Source organism: Dipodomys merriami, unplaced genomic scaffold, assembly GCF_024711535.1.
Source record: "Dipodomys merriami isolate MVZ:Mamm:240054 unplaced genomic scaffold, mDipMer1.0.p SCAF_401, whole genome shotgun sequence".
In the NCBI taxonomy this organism is placed as follows: Eukaryota; Metazoa; Chordata; class Mammalia; order Rodentia; family Heteromyidae; genus Dipodomys; species Dipodomys merriami.
The window spans coordinates 777,501-784,672 of record NW_027205616.1 but is presented as its reverse complement, the minus strand read 5'-3'; the positions used below and the strand labels follow the sequence as shown (position 1 = coordinate 784,672).

General features: G+C 47.5%; 1 non-coding gene across 1 annotated transcript; it reads right to left on the bottom strand.

Annotated features, from left to right (window-relative positions):
- Window positions 1–1,779: 1,779 nt before the first annotated feature.
- On the bottom strand, window positions 1,780–1,852 carry Trnaa-ugc (transfer RNA alanine (anticodon UGC)). The gene has a single exon. It is a non-coding gene; the product is annotated as a tRNA-Ala (tRNA).
- Window positions 1,853–7,172: the final 5,320 nt, after the last annotated feature.

The window sequence follows — 7,172 nt, the reverse complement described above, 5'->3', positions numbered from 1 at the left end:
TGGGCACTGTCCCTGAACTTTTTTGTTGTTGCTGTTGATTGTGGGGCTTGAACTCTGGGCTCAGGTGCTGTCCCTCAGCTCTTCAGCTCAAGGAGAGTGAACGCTCTACCAGTTGAGCCACAGCACCACTTGGGTTTTCTGGTGGTAACAGGAGCTAAGAGTCTCAGGGACTTCCTGCCTAGGATGGTTGTGAACGTCCACCCTCAGATCTAAGCCTCCTGAGCAGCTAGGATTATAGATGTGAGCCACCTGTGCCTGGCCCTTAACTTCTTTTTTAGATTCTTGCCTTCCCCATTTCATGCAATGAGTCTCTAAGGTAGGAGTGTGACTCAGTAGTGAGCATTTGCCTAGGACACATGACACTGAGTTTTCTCCATAGCACTACAAAGAGGGAGAAGGAAGCCAGGACCAGTGGCACGCCTGTCAGGCTAGCTACTCAAGAGGCTGAGATCTGAGGGTTGCAGTTCAAAGCCAGCCCAGGTAGGGAAGTCCACAAGACTCAACTCCAATAAGTTACTCAGAAAAAGCCAGAAGTGGGGCTGTGGCACAAGTGGTAGAGCACAAGCTTTGAGCACAGACAGGTTCAGGAACAGTGCCTGGGCCCAGAGTTCAAGCCCCAGAGCTAGCAAAAAAAAAAAAAAAAAAAAGACAGTGACTCTAAATGTTACTAATGTTTAATGTTTATGATCTATCTCAAAAGAACTGTGCTCTGGGGGACACAGAATCCAGACAGAGACCTCGGACTGGGAAGTTGGCTCAGTGGTAGAAGCGCTTGCCTTGCATGCCTGAGGCCCTGGGTTTGATTCCTTAGCATCACATAAGCAAAAACAAAAAAAGCCGGAAAGTGGCGCTGTGGCTCAAGTGGTAGAGCGCTGGCCTTAAGCTGAAGAGCTGAGGGACAGCGCCCAGGCCCAGAGTTCAGCCCTACGACCGGACCCAAAAAAAAAAAAAAAAAAAAAAAAGAATCCAGAGACCTCTAGATTGAACCAACGAGGGCAGGTGAGCAACTATTTTGTATATCCCTTTCTCCTTTCAGGTGCCCACACCTGGAATCTAGACCCCTGAGGGCTTCCTGGTCTGTCAGGACCTTCCCTTCCCTCTTCCAGGTAGAACCACCACAGTCAGTCAGACAGGGAGTAACCTGCATTCCCATGTCCTTTGTCCATAAAGGGTCAACCATCATTTCTGGAGAAATAATTACATCATACAATATTGAGGCAATTTTCATACCTTTGTCGCCTCATGTAGCTATTACAGAAACCTTATCAATTCCTGCACAATTTCAATAAGTATGATTGATATTTAAGTAAGAGGCACTATGGTCCTAAAGTTCTCTTGGATGGTATATGGCAAGGCGCTGGCTGATATAGTTGCATCATATGGGAATAAAGACCCATTTCCAGTTTCCTTCAGTCCCTCACTTCATCTCCAGGAAAGAGTCTCAGTCTGGGAATAGTTGTCTTTTTTTTTGGTTTTGGTTTTGGCTTTTGGTTGGTCATGGGAGCTGAACTCTGGGCCTGGGCGCTGTCCCTCAGCTCTTCAGCTCAAGGCTAGCGCTCTACCACTTAGCCACCTTCCCAGCCCCAAACTGTATTTTCTTGTTTATTTCAATTAGCATTGGATCCTCCAAGCCCATCCATATTGTAGCATATTTCAGAATTTTTTTTTTTTTTTTTGCCAGTCATGGGGCCTGAACTCGGCCTGGGCGCTGTCCCTCAGCTCTTCAGCTCAAGGCTAGAGCTCTACCACTGGAGCCACAGCACCACTTCTGGCTTTTTCTGTTTATGTGGTGCTGGGGAATCGAACCCAGGGCCTCATGCTTGCAAGGCATGCACTCTACCGCTGAGCTACCTTACCAGCCCCTTCAGAATATTTTTTATCCTTTCATTTTGCTTCAAATTAAAACAAGTAAACCCTTTTTTACATAAATGCACCAAGGTAACAGAACACCAGAGTGCAGCCCAGAATAGCCTCTGGCACAGCCTGTGTGTGCTGGTCTTTGGCCTGTCCCCGAGGCTGCCTGAGCAAGGATGGTGTTTGGAACAAGGAGCTCTCAGCTGGATCTATTGACTGCCAGATAAGTTGCAGAACATTATTTAGTTTTCTTTGCCCAAAGAGAATCTAAATTGTGCTGAATCAGAGGAATTATAAACTGTGTTGGCTTTTAGATATTTCACTTTATTTCCTGGATGCTCAAACAATAAGCACAAGTTTAAAACTGCTTTTCTGAAAAATAAATACAAATGAGTTGACAAAGTTTGCATACAAACTACCTCAGACTTTCAAGTCTAGGACTCAAGTGGTAGAGCCCTAACCATGAGCAAAAATTTCAAAGAGCTAGAGCATTGGTGGCTCAATTCTACAATCCTAGGTACTCAGAAGGCTGAGATCTGAGAATCACAGTTTGAAGCCAGCCAGGGCAGAAAAGTCCCCTAGACACTCAAAAAGCCACTCAAAAAGCTAGATGTGGAGCTGTGGCTCAAAGTGGTAGAGCAAGCCAGCTGCTGGTGGCTTACACCTGTAATCCTAGCTATTCAGGAGGCTGAAATCTGAGGATCATGATTCAAAGCCAGCATGGACAGGAAAGTCCTGAGACTTTTTTTTTTAGGTCGGTTGTGCCACTTCCAGCTTTTTCTGCTTATGTGGTGCTTGGGAATCAAACCCAGAGCCTCATGCATGCAAGGCAGGCACTCTACCACTGAGCCAACCAGAAAACCAGAAGTGGTGCTGTGGCTCAAGTGGTAGAGCACTACCCTTGAACTGAAGAGCTCAGGGACAGCACTCAGGCCCAGAGTTCAAGCCCCAAGACCCACAAAAAAAAAGGGGGGGGTAGAGCACCTTGAGCAAAAGATCTCAGAAATAGCACCCAATCCCCAAATGCAAGCTCTACAACCAACAAAAAGTAAAACAGTAACTGATGGTACTTCTAGAAATGAAGCTTCTTACAGTGGGTTAGGATAAAAGCCATGTCTTTGTAAAATGTCAAATTTTGTTTTGTTTTGTTTTGGTTTTTGGTCGTGGAGCTTGAACTCTGGGCCTGGGTACTGTCCCTGAATTCTTCAGCTCAAGGCGAGCGCTCTATGTATGCTTGAGCCATAGCACCACTTCCGGTTTTCTAGTGGTTTATTGGAGATAAGAGTCTCACGGTCTTTCCTGCCTGGGCTGGCTTTGAACCATGATCCTCAGATCTCAGCCTCCTGAGTAGCTAGGATTACAGGCGTGAGCCACCAGGGCCCGGCTTATTTATTGGTTTTGAACAAAGAGATAATCTCCAAAAGTATAAGTTGTGGAAGATAAAAGGCAGTTTGATTGCTTCATCAAAATATCCAATGAGCCCAGAATGGTGGCCACACTTCTAATCCTAGTGCTTAGTAGCTAATCGGGGATTGCTAAGAGGCCATGGATCACATAGTAAGACCTCATCTCAAAAATAAATAGAGGGGGCTGGGAAGGTGGCTCAGCAGTAGAGCACTTGCCTTGCATGCATGAGGCCCTGGGTTCAATTCCTTAGCACCACATAAGCAGAAAAAAAAAGCTGAAATGGTGCTGTAGCTTAAGTAGTAGAGCGCTAGCCTTGAGCTGAAGAGCTGAGGGATAGTGCTCAGGCCAAGAGTTCAGGCCCATGACTGACCCCCAAAAAAATAAATAAATAAAAATAAATAAAATAGAGGGCTGGAAAGGTGGCTCAGTGGTAGAGTACTCGCCTAGCATGTATGAAGCCCTGGGTTCAATTCCTCAGTACCACATAAACAGGAAAAGCCAGAAGTGGCACTGTGGTTCAAGTGGTAGAGTGCTAACCTTGAGCAAAAAGAAGCTCAGGGACAGTGCCAAGGCCCTGAGTTCAAGTCCCAGGACTGGCAAGATTAAAAAAAAAAGTAAACAAAAATTAAGCAGCAATATCAAAAAACACAGTGTTATCAACAACTCAACAAGGCAAAAAACAAAAACAAATTATTTTAGGGAGTTGTTGTTGTTATTGATTTTGCAGGGGTGGGAACTTAGTCGTGGCCTTGAATTTCCCAGGCAACAGTGCTGCCACTAAAGGAACTCCCTCAGTGTTTTTACTTATTTATTTATTTATTACTTCCTTTTATTTTTCAAAGATCTCCTGTTTTTTGTTTTTTGTTTTTTTGTCAGTTGTGAGCCTAGGCACAGTCCCTGAGCTTTTTTGCTCAAGGCTAGAACTTTACCACTTTGAGCCACAGTTCCACTTCTGGTTTTTAGGTGATTAATTAGAGGTAATAGTCTCTGGCCTTTCCTGCCCAGGCTGGCTTTGAACTGCTATCCTCAGATCTCAGCCTCCTGAGTTGCTAGAATTACAGGCTTGAGCCACTGGCACCTGGCCCACCAGACCTTTTTCTCATATATGCGTGTGTAGGGATGGTGCTGTGTGTATGTGCCTTCACCAGGTGAAGACAGAGGTGAACCCTATGGATGTCTTTCTCCTCCCAGTGGGGAACAATGATCCTGGTGTTTGAGTTACTCATTTCCTTGCTTTTCTTTTGGGCTGTGAGACGCATAGGTCCAAGTAGCACCTCTTTGGTTTTGAAGCACTGAGAACCAGGCCCAACACTGGGATGGTCAGGAAAGGTCAATGTGTCAGCTTTCAGGCTCCTGGGAGTCATAAGAATCCTGGTAGGGCAAGGTTAGAAACAAAAACAAAAAAACCTTTTTCTCGTAATTCTTCTCAGGGTCAGTCATCAGTGGCCCTTGTAATCCCTACTACTCAGGAGGCTGAGAGCTGCCTGCCCAGATCATTCCTGCACAGCTTCAAGGCTGAGCTTGCCTGTGCCCAAGTTGGCCTAGGCCAGCTATGAGGAGCCTTCACTACTCCTGCTCTAAGAAGCAATCTACAGCCACACCTTGATCCACCCAGTCTGCAGATCTGAGTCACCAGGGCTGTCCAAGACTTGCTGCTCAGTAATTAAGAGAAACCAAAGTAACAGAAGCAGGGCAAAGCCAAAACCAGCCTCTGGAGTGCTCATCACTGTTGGAAGGCTGCTCAGGGTGTCTGTACCAGCCAGTGGGAACTTGGAGAAGCCCTGACCTCTCTGGTCCTGCTTTTTTATTTCTGGGACACCAAAGCCATACTAAATATAAGCTGGGTGCCGGTGGCTCATGCCTGTCATCCTAGCTACTCAGGAGGCTGAGATCTGAGGATCTCGGTTCAAAGCCAGCCCAGACAGGAAAGCACATGAGACTCTTATCTCCAGTAAACCACTAGAAAACCAGAAGTGGTGCTGTGGCTCAAGTGGTAGAGCACTCACCTTGAGCTGAAGAGTGCAGGGACAGCACCCAAGCCCAGAGTTCAAGCCCCACAACCAACAGAAAAAAAAGAAAACAAAAACAAAGCCATACTAAATATCAAGGGTGTTTTCCATTCTTGGGTGTTAAATACAAGTTACAGGAAGCCACTGGAGTTTTGTTGGCTTTGCTCTGGTGCTGGGGTTTGACTCCAGATCTTCCTGAATGCTATAGTCTACCATGAACGGAACCCCAGGTGGGAGGCCACAGATCTGGACTGAATCCATTCCAGGTGCAATAGCCAGGTTAAAAACCAAAACAGAATTGCTCATGCCAATGTTTCACATTACCCAGCTGAAACATTGTCTTGGGGGGTAGGTGTGGGGAGTCAGGGTGCCATTCCTGGAGTTTGATCTCTGGGCTGGGAACGGTCCTTTTTGTGCTCAAGGCGAATGTTCTACCACTTGAGCCACAAGCCCCACATTGGGCTTTTTTGGTAGTTTACTGGAGATAAGAGTCTCATAGAGGGGCTGGGAAGGTGGCCCAGTGGTAGAGTGCTTGCCTTGCATGCATGAGGCCCTGGGTTCGATTCCTCAGCACCACATAAGCAAAAAGCCAGAAGTGGCACTGTGGCTCAAGTGGTAGAGCACTAGCCTTGAGCTGAAGAGCTGAGGGACAGCACCCAGGCCCAGAGTTCAGGCCCCACAACCGGACCCCAAAAAAAAAAAGAGTCTCATAGATGCTGGGCGCTGGTGGCTCACGCCTGTCATCCTAGCTACTCAGGAGGCTGAGATCTGAGGACCATGGTTCAAAGCCGCCTGGGTAGGAAAGTCCGTGAAACTCTTATCTCCAATAAACCACCAGAAAACCGGAAGTGGTGCTGTGACTCAAGCGGTACAGCACTAGCCTTGAGCTGAAGAGTGCAGGGACAGCACCCAGGCCCAGAGTTCAAGCCCCACCACCGACAAAAAAAAAGGGGGGGCTGGGAAGTTGGCTCAGTGGTAGAGTGCTTGCCTTGCATGCCTGAGGCCCTGTGTTCAATTCCTCAGCACCACATAAGCAAAAAGAAAAAAGCTGGAAGTGGCGCTGTGGCTCAAGTGGTAGAGTGCTAGCCTTGAGCTAAAGAGCTGAGGGACAGCACCCAGGCCCAGAGTTCAGGCCAGTCTCACAGACTTTGCTGACCAGCTGTGTTCAAACCATGATCCTCAAATCTCAGTTTCCTGAGTAGCTAGGATTACAAACTTGCGTTGTTGGTGCCAACTATTTATTCTGGGTGGGTTTTTGTTTTTGTGAAGTGCTAGGGTTGGAGCCCAAGGTCTCATGCATGCTGTGCAAGTGTTGTACCACGGAGCTGCCCCCTACCGAGGCCTGCATCTGAGTCTTGAAGAAGGAATTCGCTGGGCTGAGAATAGAAAACAAATCCAAGAGGAGGAACAGGTGCAAAGCAGGGATGCCAGAAGGCTGTGTGGGCTTCTGGAAACTGGAACATGCTCTATAAGCGTTGCTTATAGGGCTTTGGAGTCACAGAGCTGGGTGCCACCCTGGATCCAGCCCTTCAGCTCTATATGCCTTACCTAGATGGGAAAGAAGATGAGAGGTATGGCTGGGTGCCACCCAGCCACCTAGAATCCTAGCTCCTCCAAAGGCTGAGACTCCAGCAGAAAAGTCATGAAGACGCTATCTCCAGTTAACCAGAAAGATACTGGGTTAGGGGCTGGCTGAAATGATCCAGCACCAGCTATGAGCCAGCAAGCCTAGTGAGAGCTTGAGACTCTGAGTTCAAGCCCTAGCTCAAAGGGGTAGGGCAGATACCAGGGCAAGTTTCAGGGCAGAGCATCCCTAAACCAAGTATCCGCTTCTTTGCTTCCACCAGCCAGGTAGCACTGGGGTCTAGGCACAATTACACTGAGGTGGTCATTCCCTGAAAC